A 16,429-nucleotide genomic window follows, 5' to 3' on the forward strand; every position below is an offset into this window, starting at 1 on the left:
TTTATTGTCAACGTTTTGATTGTCGTGTCTTGAAAAAGGTCACCGACCGAAACGTGGACGGTAAATGTCAGTCACATGCAGAGGTAATGGTGTATGGGGGTTAACTTTAATATGTTTCGACATGTTTACCAGAACGTGACGTAAGGGAGAGAGGAAAGGTCCCTGGTGTGTTCCCTCTAGCGTGGAAACTCACGTCACCTGTACCAAGTCCCCACCCCCCTTCAATCCTTCATCACATTGAGATGTCCTTAGGCGATGTGAAATAGGGCCACTGGTTGCGGGGAACATTTATTTTATTCCCTTGCCTTACCATCAATCAGAATGTATCGCCTGTGATGTATAACTTGTCTGTTTCCCTCCACGTTCAGCTTGTCTGCGAGACACAGACATGTGGAATAAAGAAAAGTCTAAGTAGACGTCTGAGAAGCAGATAGATGACTGAGGAGGTCAGATAGATGACTGAGGAGGTCAGATAGATGACTGAGGAGGTCAAATAGATGACTGAGGAGGTCAGATAGATGACTGAGGAGGTCAGATAGATGACTGAGGAGGTCAGATAGATGACTGAGGAGGTCAGATAGATGACTGAGGAGGTCAGATAGATGACTGAGGAGGTCAGATAGATGACTGAGGAGTCAGATAGATGACTGACGAGGTAGATAGATGACTGACGAGGTCAGATAGATGACTGACGAGGTCAGATAGATGACTGACGAGGTCAGATAGATGACTGACGAGGTCAGATAGATGACTGACGAGGTCAGATAGATGACTGAGGAGGTCAGATAGATGACTGAGGAGGTCAGATAGATGACTGAGGAGGTCAGATAGATGACTGAGGAGGTCAAATAGATGACTGAGGAGGTCAGATAGATGACTGACGAGGTCAGATAGATGACTGACGAGGTCAGATAGATGACTGAGGAGTCAGACTGAGTGCATGAGTATTACTGGTCTCGGACTGATTCAGTCTCTAATGATCACAGTTCACGTCTATGCTTTCAGAGAATCTAACGGACCGTGGAAGAAGTGGCGGGTAGATATTCAATATATCAGTCAAAGCAAGGCCGTACTGCAGCTTCCATGGCGCCGAATTAGTTGTTTAAAAAACGCTCGCAGGAACATTTCAGCGTTATCTACTCACTATGCTGAAAGTTCAGTCTCCACATTTACACGACACCACACCACACCACTACTCTCAGGTATAAAACAGAAGTCTCTCAGTCATGATGTACTTCGTAGTGGGAGCGATTCAGATTTGAATTCAATACAAGACAGAACATGAGAAAAAGACGTGAGGTTACGAGAGCATGTTCCTGAACTTTGATCTATCCCTTTGATGAATTGATTCCACTCTATTATCATGTGTAAGGAGCGATAACATTACCATAGGACTTGTATTACTGCTCTACTGTACTTTATAGTATTGTTGAGAGATGAGCTCGTCTGTTGTATGCCTGTGTTTTCCTCCCCCAGTGGTGGAATTGGCTGTATTTGTTTGTATTCTGTACCTGTCTTGTGTGGGTTTTATACTGTGTCGATATCAATAGCCTATATACTTCTGGTTTAGTTCTAATTGGACACACACATACACACATACAGTTGTGTTTAGCTAACCTTGTGGGGACACACAATTGATTCCCATTCAAAATCCTATTTTCTCTAACTCCTTATTCTAAACTGAACCCTAAATCTTACCCTTACCCTAACCCGAAAACCCAACTCCTAACCCTAACCGTTAACCCTAATTCTAACCTTAACCCTAAACCCCTAGAAATAGCCTTTTTCCTTATGGGGACTAACAAAATGTCCCCAGTTGGTCAGTTTTTTTCTTTGTTTCCTATTCTTGTGAATAACTCATACACACATACAGTTGTGTTTAGCTAACCTTGTGGGGACACACAATTGATTCCCATTCAAAATCCTATTTTCTCTAACTCCTTATTCTAAACTGAACCCTAAATCTAACCCTTACCCTTACCCTAACCCGAAAACCCAACTCCTAACCCTAACCGTTAACCCTAATTCTAACCTTAACCCTAAACCCCTAGAAATAGCCTTTTTCCTTATGGGGACTAACAAAATGTCCCCAGTTGGTCAGTTTTTTTCTTTGTTTCCTATTCTTGTGAATAACTCATACACACACACACACAGTCTTGTATAACTAACCTTGTGGCGACACACAATTCAATCCCATTCAAAATCATATTTTCCCTAAAACCCCTAACGTTACCCTAATCCCAAAACCTAGCCCTAAAACTAAACCTAGCTCCTAACCCTAAACCCCCTAATTTGACCTTGTGGGGACTAACAAAATATCGCCAGTTGGTCAAATGTACATTTGTTTACTATTCTTGTGGGGACCAGATAAGTGAACACGTCCAGATGGTGGAGTTTCCTTTGTAAATGACTGGATCGGGCTGAGAGGATACATATGTTTAAACTGACGTGTGGGTATCTGAATGTCTATAGTGTATCATCGTGCCATTATTATAGCTAAGAGAAATGATTTAATACAGATGCTTTATGTGTGTGTTTGTTGACTTTGTGCCATGCGTTGGAGAGGGCTTTTTCAATAATCAACTCGTATAGGGGAGAGTGGGGTAAGTTGAGCCATTTTTGACATTCAGCATCACTCCATCAAGGGAAATATAGTATTGTTTCTAACAAAGATACCACTGAGTATACAAAACATTAAGAACACCTGCTCTTTCCATGACATAGACTGGCCAGGTGTATCCAGGTGAAAACTATGTCACTTGTTAAATCCACTTCAATCAGTGTAAATGAAGGGGAGGAGAAAGTTTAAATAAGTATTTTTAAGCCTTGAGACATTTGAGACATGGATTATGTATGTGTGCCATTCAGAAAAATGTAAGTGCCTTTGAACAGGGTTTAGGTAGGTGCCAGGCGCACTGGTTTGTGTCAAGAACTGTAACACTGCTGGGTTTTTCACACTCAACAGTTCCCCGTGTGTATCAAAAATGGTCCACCACCCAAACGACATCAAGCCAACTTGACACAACTGGGGGAAGCACTGGAGTCAACATGGGCCAGCATCCCTGTGGAACGCTTTTGACAGCTTGTAGAGTCCATGCCCTAACAAATTGAGGCTGTTCTGAGGGCAAAAGTGGGGGTAAGGATATTGTGTATCTTTGGAAAAATCTGAATTAATTTTCAACATTAGTTTTCAAAGCAAAGCTTGTCCAAAAAAAGTGCTATCTTGACACAACTTACCCTGGGTATGAGGTAAGTTGAGCCGCGGGACAGGATAAATTAAGCCGTCTACAAACTTCTGGACTGAATGAAATATGACCACTACCTTTTTAAAACCATTGTCTTTTAATCATTTTAAGCAGATTTTAACACAGGCTTAACACTTAACGAAGACTTTGTACTTTAAAAAACAACACTTTTAACATAGGCCAAGCCCTGTTGTTACCTCATATCCCAGTGATAATGTCTTGCTTTAAGCCTGGGAACAAAACATTTCAATTGGCTCAACTTACTTGGCAAACCTTTTCATGCTGGTTTAGGACCTCATATTGAAGCTTAAAGCTTAACTTAAAGAGAGCCTAACTATAGAACAATCTTTAAATTATCTACTTTGCTTTAGATACAAGCATAATTAAACCTCTAACACAATAAATTCATTTGACCTAATGAAAATGTGTTTTTTGGACCAAACTTGCTCACCACTTTTTCCATTTGGTTACTTCCTTCAGACTTCATGAAACGATTACCTCTTCCTAGAACATTGGGTCCAATGATACATTTTGTGTATGGTTTTCGAGAACTTTAACGCAAATCTCCCCCGTTTTTATGTTTATTGTCTGGAAAAGCAGCTGATGTCCTCCCAAGTCCTCTGAGGATGGAGGAACGTTTGTGTGCATTTTCTTTTTCATTTCAAGTACAGAAGATCTATTATGGTTTTACTCTATAGCCATTGGCAACATGCCAACATAACACGATTCCATTATAATAGCATAGTATGCATTAGCATAATTGAATACAGCAGAAACCCACATACTTGGGAGACGCACCACAGCAGAGCAGCTCCAAGTGGCCTGCTCTCACGTCACACAGGCTCTAGTGTAGGAAAGGACAGCTTGCGTGCTGAAAACAAGAGGCGTACTGCTATTACTCTTTCCTACGGAGCATGGAAAAGATGGAAAAGATGTGACACAGGGTTGACAGGTCAATACTTGTGACACGGGATTGACAGGTCAATCATCAAGTTTGCGGACGACACTACAGTGGTAGGCTTGATTACCAACAACGACAAGACGGCCTACAGGGAGCAGGTGAGGGCCCTCGGAGTGTGGTGTCAGGAAAATAACCTCACACTCAACATCAACAAAACAAAGGAGATGATTGTGGACTTCAGGAAACAGCAGAGGGAGCACCCCCCTATCCACATCAATGGGACAGTATTGGAGAGGGTAGTAAGTTTTAAGTTCCTCGGCGTACACATCACGGACAAACTGAATTGGTCCACCCACACAGACAGCATTGTGAAGAAGGCGCAGCAGCGCCTCTTCAACCTCAGGAGGCTGAAGAAATTCGGCTTGTCACCAAAAGCACTCACAAACTTCTAGAGATGCACAATCGATAGCCTCCTGTCGGGCTGTATCACCGCCTGGTACGGCAACTGCTCCGCCCACAACCGTAAGGCTCTCCAGAGGGTAGTGAGGTCTGCACAACGCATCACCGGGGGCAAACTACCTGCCCTCCAGGACACCACTAACATTGAGTGGCTGCTGCCAACACACTGACTCAACTCCAACCACTTTAATAATGGGAAATGATGGAAAATGATGGAAAATATATCACTAGCCACTTTAAACAATGCTACTTAATATAATGTTTACATACCCTACATTACTCATCTCATATGTATATACTGTGCCCTATATCATCTACTGCATCTTTATGTAATACATGTATCACTAGCCACTTTAAACTATGCCACTTTGTTTACATACCCTACATTACTCATCTCATATGTATATACTCAATACCATCTACTGCATCTTGCTGCATCTTGCCTATGCCGTTCTGTACCATCACTCATTCATATATCTTTATGTACATATTCTTTATCCCTTTACACTTGTGTGTATAAGGTAGTAGTTTTGGAATTGTTAGGTTAGATTACTCATTGGTTATTACTGCATTGTCAGAACTAGAAGCACAAGCATTTCGCTACACTCGTATTAACATCTACTAACCATGTGTATGTGACAAATACATTTGATTTGAATACATTGCATTCAATGGGAAAAGATGTGTCACAGGGTTGACAGGTCAATACATAGCATTCAATGGGAAAAGATGTGTCACAGGGTTGACAGGTCAATACATTGCATTCAGTGGGATGATTGTCACAAGGATGATGCTTATGTCAATCCATTCCAGTCAATGGGAATAGATGAGTGTCAACCAGTTGACGCTTGTGTCAATGTATTGCGTTCAATTGGAAAAGGTGTTGTCACAGGTTTGACGCGTATGTCAATAAATTCCAGTCAATGGGAAAAGATGAGACTCACAGACAGACATACATGTCTCTCTCTCTCTCTAATCCCCCTCTACCTCTCTCTCCTCTTTGATTCCCTCTGTCTCTTTCTCTCTAGCTCCTCTTTACCTCACTCCCCCTTCTTGTACCACCTCTTTCCCTTTTTCTTTCTCTTTCTCCCTTTGTCTCTCTCTTCCATCTCTCTTTTTCCCCAATCCCTCCTTGACCCTCTCCATCTTCCCTCTCCCTCCTCTCATCTCTCGCTCTCCCTACTCTGTCAGTTGACTCTCTCGCTCCCCTCCCTCCCCTCCCGCCTTCACCCTCTCCATTTCTCCTCCCTCACTCTCCCCCCTTGATTATCTCTCCCTCCTTCATTCCATCGCTGCATCTCTTCTCATCTCTCTCTCCATCTCCCTCCTCTCTCTCCCACCTCCACAGACAGGACATTGACGCATAAGTCAATACATTGCAATTAAAGCAACAAGGATGGTGATACAGCTTGATAAATTGGTGAAAAACTCAGACAGACAGAGACCGACAGGCAGACAAATCAGTAGGCAGGCAAAGGCTGACAGACACACAAGACAGACAGATAGATAGAAATGCAGGCAGACAGACATAGGCAGACGGGCAGACCGAAAGAAAGACAGACACAGACAGTTTCAAGTTTCGAGTCAATCTAAACTAATGTGAACAATATCCTCTTCAGAATTCATTCTAAGAAGTCTCTTAACTTCTAGAACTGCAAGACCATTGTGTCCAATGGAGGTCAAAAATGATATTAGGTTGATTGACTTCAAATTTCATATGCCAGGTCATGACGGTCCCCTAGTCACAAATATGTCAAATTTGAAAAGATTCGACCGCTTCAAGTCTTTATGTTAAGAATTGACTGTCCTACAGAGAATAGAAGACAGTGTTTTTGTGAAACTTCAGGGAGAGTTTAAGGCACCATGTTGAGGATGAATTAAGCTATTTCCTGTTGCCACGGTAAGCTGCGCATCGACACAGGGCATCCCTATAAAGTCGCAATGGGTTGTGCGGAAGGACGGTTAGCTTGCGCAATTGCAGACCACAGGTGAGTCATGGTTATATGAGGGCTGTAGGAAATGCTTTCTTCTATGGAAGAAAGGCCTTGTTCTCCTGGGAACAAAGTTTTCACTGTTGAAGAGTTCCTTTCACATGGTCCGGCTTGCAAAAATATACATCTCACACTCATGGTTATGGGCTTAAAAAAATAAAACAACGGTACCATGTCAGATATAGAGTTGAAATGTATTCAATTATGAGTGTTCATCCCAATATTGCACATCACAGAAGACCGAAATATAACAAAACCGTTCAACATAAAAACACTGGATTTTCATCAGTCTTTATTCATTATGAAAAATATGAATAACATTCCACCCATGAAGCCAAAGAGGGCGCTTTTGGTCACTGACTGCAGGAACGGGCTACATAGAAGACAGTGTTTTTGTGAAACTTCAGGGAGAGTTTAAAGCACCATGTTGAGGATGAATTAAGCTATTTCCTGTTTTTCCGGTTATGTGTAGGGTTAGTGGACAAGAAGTTAGGGTTATGGCTCGGGTTGAGACAAAATGTAGAGATGAAGCAAAAGTTTAGGGTTAGGGTTGAAGCATAAGGTTTGAGCAAGTAGTAGATATGAAGCTAGGGTTAGGGTTGATGTAAACTAAAGTAGCAGGCGTTAAATAAATGCCTAAGCGAGGTTGAATATAGGGGAAAAGGAAGCTAGGTTGAACATACTACATCCCTGAAAACTGTCTGCCTGTCTATCTGTCGGTGTCTGTTTGTCTTTGTCTGCCTGTCTTCTGTCTGTCTGCCTGCCTGTTTTTCACCAATTTATCCATTGCAGCTGTATCACCCAACTTTTTTGACTGGAATGCAATGTATTGACTTGTGCGCGAATACCCTTGATGCATATTTATGTGTCAAATATCCTGTCTGTGGAGGTGGGAGAGAGGAAGGAGAGGGAAAGAGAGATGAGAAGATGGGGAGGTAGGGAAAGAAGGAGAGAGAATGGAGGGGGGAGTAGGGAGAGAGAGAGAGGGGGAGAAAGGGAGAGGGTGAAGGAGGGAGGGGGAAGAGAAAGAAGGGAGGGGAGAGAGTCAGACAGAGGTGGGAGAGGGGAGGGAGAGAGATGAGGAAGGGAGGGGAGAGAGAGAGAGAGGGAGGTAGGAGAAAGAAGGGAGAAAGAGAGAGATAAAAGAGAGAGAAGAGGAGGGCGAGAGAGAGAGAAAGGGTGGAGGGGGTGTAAGAAGGGGAAGGGAGAGAAGAGGAGGGGGGATAAAGAGGTAGAGAGAAAGAGATGGAGGGAGGCAAAGAGAAGGGGATGGATCGAGTGTATGTAGGGGTGTGTGTATTGACATAACCATCAATTGGTTGACGCTCATCTTTTCCCATTGAATGTAATGTACTGAGATAAGCATCAACCTTGTGATACTCTTATTTTCCCATTGAATTCAATGTACTGAGATAAGCGTCGACCTTGTGACACTCTTATTTTCCCATTGAATGCAATGTACTGAGATAAGTGTCACAAGGTTGACGCTTATTTTCCCAAGCTGACCACGACTCCATTTTGTTGATCCCTGCCTACAGACAGAAACTAAAACAAGAAGCTCCCACGCTGAGGTCTGTCCAACGCTGGTCCGACCAAGCTGACTCCACACTCCAAGACTGCTTCCATCACGTAGACTGGGAGATGTTTCGTATTGCGTCAGACAACAACATTGACGAATACGCTGATTCCGTGTGCGAGTTCATTAGAACGTGCGTTGAAGATGTCGTTCCCATAGCAACGATTAAAACATTCCCTAACCAGAAACCGTGGATTGATGGCAGCATTCGTGTGAAACTGAAAGCGCGAACCACTGCTTTTAATCAGGGCAAGGTGTCTGGTGACATGACTGAATACAAACAGTGCAGCTATTCCCTCCGCAAGGCTATCAAACAAGCTAAGCGCCAGTACAGAGACAAAGTAGAATCTCAATTCAACGGCTCAGACACAAGAGGCATGTGGCAGGGTCTACAGTCAATCACGGACTACAGGAAGAAATTCAGCCCAGTCACAGACCAGGATGTCTTGCTCCCAGGCAGACTAAATAACTTTTTGCCCGCTTTGAGGACAATACAGTGCCACTGACACGGCCTGCAATGAAAACATGCGGTCTCTCCTTCACTGCAGCCGAGGTGAGTAAGACATTTAAACGTGTTAACCCTCGCAAGGCTGCAGGCCCAGACGGCATCCCCAGCCGCGCCCTCAGAGCATGCGCAGACCAGCTGGCCGGTGTGTTTACGGACATATTCAATCAATCCCTATACCAGTCTGCTGTTCCCACATGCTTCAAGAGGGCCACCATTGTTCCTGTTCCCAGGAAAGCTAAGGTAACTGAGCTAAACGACTACCGCCCCGTAGCACTCACATCCGTCATCATGAAGTGCTTTGAGAGACTAGTCAAGGACCATATCACCTCCACCCTACCTGACACCCTAGACCCACTCCAATTTGCTTACCGCCCAAATAGGTCCACAGACGATGCAATCTCAACCACACTGCACACTGCCCTAACCCATCTGGACAAGAGGAATACCTATGTGAGAATGCTGTTCATCGACTACAGCTCGGCATTCAACACCATAGTACCCTCCAAGCTCGTCATCAAGCTCGAGACCCTGGGTCTCGACCCCGCCCTGTGCAACTGGGTACTGGACTTCCTGACGGGCCGCCCCCAGGTGGTGAGGGTAGGCAATAACATCTCCTCCCCGCTGATCCTCAACACTGGGGCCCCACAAGGGTGCGTTCTGAGCCCTCTCCTGTACTCCCTGTTCACCCACGACTGCAGGGCCACGCACGCCTCCAACTCAATCATCAAGTTTGCGGACGACACAACAGTGGTAGGCTTGATTACCAACAACGACGAGACGGCCTACAGGGAGGAGGTGAGGGCCCTCGGAGTGTGGTGTCAGGAAAATAACCTCACACTCAACGTCAACAAAACTAAGGAGATGATTGTGGACTTCAGGAAACAGCAGAGGGAACACCCCCCTATCCACATCGATGGAACAGTAGTGGAGAGGGTAGCAAAGTTTCAAGTTCCTCGGCATACACATCACAGACAAACTGAATTGGTCCACTCACACAGACAGCATCGTGAAGAAGGCGCAGCAGCGCCTCTTCAACCTCAGGAGGCTGAAGAAATTCGGCTTGTCACCAAAAGCACTCACAAACTTCTACAGATGCACAATCGAGAGCATCCTGGCGGGCTGTATCACCGCCTGGTACGGCAACTGCTCCGCCCTCAACCGTAAGGCTCTCCAGAGGGTAGTGAGGTCTGCACAACGCATCACCGGGGGCAAACTACCTGCCCTCCAGGACACCTACACCACCCGATGTTACAGGAAGGCCATAAAGATCATCAAGGACATCAACCACCCGAGCCACTGCCTGTTCATCCCGCTATCATTCAGAAGGCGAGGTCAGTACAGGTGCATCAAAGCTGGGACCGAGAGACTGAAAAACAGCTTCTATCTCAAGGCCATCAGACTGTTAAACAGCCACCACTAACATTGAGTGGCTGCTGCCAACACACTGACACTGACTCAACTCCAGCCACTTTAATAATGGGAATTGATGGGAAATGATGTAGATATATCACTAGCCACTTTAAACAATGCTACCTTATATAATGTTTACATACCCTACATTATTCATCTCATATGCATACGTATATACTGTACTCTATATCATCGACTGCATCCTTATGTAATACATGTATCACTAGCCACTTTAACTATGCCACTTTGTTTACATACTCATCTCATATGTATATACTGTACTCGATATCAGCTACTGTATCTTGCCTATGCTGCTCTGTACCATCACTCATTCATATATCCTTATGTACATATTCTTTATCCCCTTACACCGTGTATAAGACAGTAGTTTTGGAATTGTTAGTTAGATTACTTGTTGGTTATTACTGCATTGTCGGAACTAGAAGCACAAGCATTTCGCTACACTCGCATTAACATCTGCTAACCATGTGTATGTGACAAATAAAATTTGATTTGATTTGAATGCAATTACTGAGATAAGCGTCAACCTTGTGACACTTATTTTCCCATCTAATGAAATGTACTGAGATAAGCGTCAACCTTGTGACACTCTGTTGGGGAATAATCAGAATTAGTTGGTAACATAGGTAAGATGTTTTATATTCATCATGTTTGTAAGTTACTTCTCATCAGAATGTTATTTTTGTATAATACTGTGGCGGGGTTGCAGTATCTGTTCTATGTCAAGACTAAGTTGCTTGGGCCGGAGAGAGGAGAGAGGTCAAGCGTGTATCTCTTGGCTCCACAATGTCTGTGTGCCAGTCAGTGTGTCTCTGTGATCTTGTCAAGATAGGATGGATTTGATATATGGCTGTTGATATGGAGGATTTGTTTATGGTTCTGAGTTTGAGAAAATAACATAGTTTAGGAGACAAAGCTGAACGATAAATTATGCCTATGCTGTCTGGCTATGTGTGTCTTTGCTATAAAGGATCTCAGTTGAAATGTGTAAGGGACTCTCAGAGAATTCATTGATAGACACTGAATTGATCTGAGAGTCACAGGGTTGTGATAGAGCTCATTTAATTAAAAATGGACTTTGTGATAACTAATTCTGACTTGTGTGTGGTTTGCTCTCATGATTTGGTAAATAGAGGAAATTTCCACGACAACTCTTATTTTCCCATTGAATGCAATGTACTGAGATAAGCGTCAACCTTGTGACACTCTTATTTTCCCATCTAATGAAATGTACTGAGATAAGCGTCAACTTTGTGACACTCTTATTTTCCCATTGAATGCAAAGCATTCATCTAGTGTGTCAATAGATTGACACATTTTTTCCCAATGACTGCAAATTATTGCTGAGCGATTAACCAAAATGTAGGTTATTTTTTCAGTTTTTAAACAACTAATTGACCGACATCGGTACAATTATTTTAATTCCATGTTGTTCATTTTTTCCCCTGTGACCAGCTCAGTTTTTTCTAGAGATAAATCAGATCAAGTCTGAACTGTGCGATGTAGTAGGGAGTTGTATTTTCCTACAGGCCAAATTTATACATAGTTTAGTGCAGAAAACATGGTAATTAACTATAATGACCATAATCCATTAGGCGCCGGTCTGTGTGCGGCACACCGGAAAGGGAGAGAAGAGGCAGAAGACGCACGATCGAGAGGGATAGAGAGCAGTTGCTTCGGGAGGTATCTCTACCTGAAAATACATGAAGTGATTGATAGTTGGTGTTCAGCAGTCATAAAAGTATACATGATTTACTTTGAAGAACTACTAAAATAGTGATTTTGTCAGACAGCATAGGCAGCAGCTCTATAGAGATGAGATGATGACTTGCACAACAACTGAAATATTTTAAAGTAAAGTAATGTGAATAAATGATGGTTAATAAGTGATTAACCATCATTTATGGGTAATGGGCAGTCACTGCCATCATGGGATTTTTATAAATTGTTTTATTCTGTGTTACAGCATTCAACCCACATAATGCATTTGTTTCTTTTTTAATTAATCGAACCGAAATAAAAAAGCACTAATCGCTCAGTACTGTTGTAAATGCATTGACATAAACGTCTATCCTGTGACACAAATCTTTTCCCATTGAATGAAATGTATTGACATCACAGGATGTTTGTGGCAATTTAATTGGGGAGAACGGGATTGTGGTAATGGCTGGAGCAGAATCAGTGGAATGGTATCAAATACGTCAAACACATTGATTTCCAGGTGTTTGATGCCATTCCATTTGCTTCGTTCCGGACATTGTTATGAGCCCCCTCAGCAGCCTCCTGTGATGAACATAAGCATCAATTGGTTGAGAGACATCTTTTCCTATTGACTGATGTATTGACATGAGTGTCACAATGTTGATGCTTATCTTTTCTCATTGAATGCAATGTATTGACAGAAGAGTCAGTTGGTTAATGTTTTATTTTCCCATTGACTGCAATGTATTGACATAAGCATCAGTTGGTTGATGCTCATATTTTCCCATTGGCACCACAAAGCCTGCTGGGAGCATAACCAGTTGACATAGATTCAGATTTGGTCCAATCACAGACATCTGTTTTTCATAAGTTTGGACATCACAGTACAGGACATTATAGTTATGAAAAATAGAGTATAGTACATACAGTAGAGTACAGTAGAATAAAGAAAAGTATAGTTCAGTAGAGTACAGTATAATGTACTGTATTTTACCCAAATGTACTCTGCTCTGCTAAACTGTACTGTATTCTACTGAATTAAACTTTACCGTACTCTAAACTCTACTGAACTGTGTCGAACTGTAGCGTGCTGTTATAAATTGTGAAATTTAGCCTAGATATCTATAATTCGTTCAGATTTGGTCTGGTCTGGCCAAATGTGTACTTGTTTGGTTGCGGAGCTCATTGGAATAATACCCAGCATGCTTTGTAAGTATTTGTTTTAACATTTACATGTTGGACATTCAGCAGACGCTCTTATCCACAGCGACTTACAGTCAGTGCATCCAAATAAGGTAGACCTCTTTTCAACTTTCATTCAGAACCAAAAATGAACCTTATTTCTACATCTGGAAAATACTTCCAAAAGACGTCTTTTCAACGTAATTTCTCTCACTAGGGACTATGGCAGATAACAAAAACTGCGTGTTTCAGTCAAATATGAAATGAGAAGACATCATATAAATCCAACAGGCGCTGGCTGACAACGAGGTATTTCATGTTTGTGGCTGACGATTAAACAGGCCCCCCAATCATATTGGGATTGGTGAAGCCAGTTAGTGAAGGTATCCTCCATTTTATAAATTGTGGGGAACCACAAAAGAAAGCACTTGTCTGGGAAATTGAACTGTTGTCACTCACCTACATGTGAAGTTGTCTCTGTTGTGGAAGCATCATGTCAGACATGACATAATAGCATATTGACAGGGTGTTAAATTCCAATTCCCATCACGCCAGCAATAGAATGGAAAGCGTTGCATGTTAGCTACGTCGTTTTTATTCAAGGCTATGCCCGAGACAAAAACCTTCACCTTTTATCTCTGCCTCCAAATATACATGCACCTGTCTGTATGTCAGTTAATTCAAGGTTATTATAAGTGCAATTATGTATGACTGCCTTACGAGAACTAATTATTGAAGCAGCTAGCAGGCTATTGGAGTAGGCTTCTAGCCTTAGCAGTTCAGTCCTCTTCAATGGAAACCTAACATTACTCCGGAAGAGGTGACTGCAGTCTTTTACATTGTAAAATTCAGGGAACAACGCATCATTGTGTTTTTCTTTTGTATATCCGACTTTGTCTTGGTCTCACTATTCGGAAGTGTGGCATCTGAACAGCATTCCTGTGCTTCTATTTTGAGTTACAGTTCCCTAAAACACACACCAAACAACTCACAGGGATAGGTTCTACCCGTTTTGCCTCAGTTGGATCTAAAACAGTTCTCCCTCCTTCATTTCCTGTCTTACTGTTGACAGACAGTGGAGATGTTTGAAACGGTCTTTGTATACAGGAGACGCCATGAGGAAGTGCAGTCCCTGGACGTTTCTCCCTGCCATGTACTCTCTCTTCACAGCTGCTGGACTCTGGGTTGTGTAAGTACACATTTTTTTAAACACGATGTTTTTGCTATCTCACACACCATTTGGCTTTACAGCTGTGTGTATGTATGTGACATTAACAAAATGGTTCTCATTGGTTGCAGGTATTTCATAGCTGTTGAAGATGAGAAGATAACACCCCTGAGTTCAGAATACAAGTAAGGATTGTTTATAACGTAGCAATATGTTATTCCAGTTATTATGACCACGCACCAGTTTCTAAATATTACATGTAATTTTTCACAGCCGATCTGGCCCTAAATCCCCTCCATATATAAAGGTACAGAACACACCCTATACTAGTACCAACCTTACTGGTTACTAATCTTTACCTAGGTTTGGTGATTCCTGTCAATACAATTATATCTTTCTCTGTCTTCCCCCCTCTCTCAGCTTTGCAGGCAATGCTCCCCCGGCCAGCTGTGTATTTAGCCAGGTCATGAACCTGGCTGCCTTCGTAGGTAAGACTGACGCATGTTCTTCTGTTTATCTCCTGTATGAACATGGAAACAGTCAACATTGACCACTGAACCAAAAAAACAAATGGCAGGATAGACACACTAATAGAAACAAGGGGATGCACATTATAAAATGGGGAAGTGCTGTCTATTGCTTGGCATGCATTTAGTCAGTAGTTCCAATGACAGACCATGTAGTGCTCATTACAAAACAGTTGTTGAGGATGTTAGTATTGAGTTGGAACAAAAGCCTGCACATCATGTGGGTCCCCAGGCCCAGGAATGAACCCCCCTTATAAGGTTTCTCCTTTCAGGGTTCATCATTGGTGTCCTCAGATACCTGCAGCTGAAGCCCCAGGTCCACAAACCCTGGCTCAACATCAGCAGTCTGGTGTCCCTATCCCTGGCCTGCTTCGGCATGACACTGGTAGGAAACTTCCAGGTAGGAGTTACTGACCCTGTCCTAGACACTTCCCCCTAACTCCTAGAGACGGTCACTGGCCTACTTCATAGGAGTCTGACAACTCCTAGCCCCTACTGCCCAGACATTTATGAACCACTGATAAAATAGCCAAAAACCTCAACCTGGTTTGCAGTGATAATCAGATGTTTGCCAGAGGTTGTAGGGTCACAGTAAACATGAAACAGATAAGAGCCATGTCTGTTTTGTCTTTGTGTCTGGTCTAGTTGTCAAATGACAAGGAGCTCCACAACATTGGGACGTACATGACGTTTGGCCTGGGAACGTTGTTCTGCTGGGTTCAATCTGTCATCACCCTGAAAGTCAACCTTAGGAACGAGGGTCGGAGGGCAGGCATCCCTCGCTTCGTGCTGTCTGGGGCCCTCACCGCCTGCATGCTTTTCTGTATCCTTCCTCTGGCTTTGGCTTGCACCAGGGACTCACCCTCGTCACTTAGCAGACGCTTTTACAAAGTGAATTAAGACACAGTTAGTATAATATTATGGGTATGTGGGCTGGATACAGCTGTAGAGGTGGAAACCTTGCTTTCACTTATTCAACAGTTCGTTCAGTGTTTACCTCGAAGGAAGCAAGAAATTAGGCATTTTATGTTTTGTATAGTGTTCGTTTGATCCTTAACTCCCCCGGTTCAGACTTTGCCCTGATTGCGCAGCGTCTTCACATGCATGCGGCGCGAGCGCAGTGGGCGCTGGTCATCTTCTTTCTGAGCTTCCTCGCAACCTTCGCCATCGAGTTCAGACACTGCCACTTTGAGATCGTCTGCACCGACAACCGCGACCCGCCTCTCAGCAACTTTCTCAGAGGTGTCCGTGTACCAGTCGGACCAGCTATAGCTTTGGAGTGCTACAAAACAGTTAAGTTGTGTCGGGGGGAATGTACAAATTAACATGAAGTCTTTAGGAGGTCAAGGGCTCCAGTGGGTGTCAGTTACTCAACCACTACACTAACAATTTCATTGAAGACATGAACATGGATGTTTATCATGTAGCTGTGAGTTGGAGAACTCATGTCTCAAGATTAATAGTGACACCACGCCTCACTGACTTTCAGATGAATGTATAGTGGGGAGAACAAGTATTTGATAACCTGCAAAATCAGCAGTGTTTCCTATTTACAAAGCATGTAGAGGTGTAATTTTTATTATAGGCACACTTCAACTGTGAGAGACGCAATAAAATGCTAATTAATTACAAATCATACAATGTGATTTTCTGGGTTTTAGATTCCGTCTCTCACAGTTGAAGTGTACCTATGATAACAATTACAGACCTCTACATGCTTTAAGTAGGAAAACCTGCAAA

The 16,429-nt window shown here is 43.0% G+C and overlaps 1 pseudogene; it reads left to right on the plus strand.

The window, feature by feature from the left end:
* Positions 1–13,080: 13,080 nt before the first annotated feature.
* LOC112219640 lies at positions 13,081–16,300 on the plus strand (annotated as a pseudogene).
* The last annotated feature ends 129 nt before the right edge of the window (positions 16,301–16,429 follow it).

Source organism: Oncorhynchus tshawytscha, linkage group LG20 (assembly GCF_018296145.1).
Source record: "Oncorhynchus tshawytscha isolate Ot180627B linkage group LG20, Otsh_v2.0, whole genome shotgun sequence".
NCBI lineage: Eukaryota > Metazoa > Chordata > Actinopteri > Salmoniformes > Salmonidae > Oncorhynchus > Oncorhynchus tshawytscha.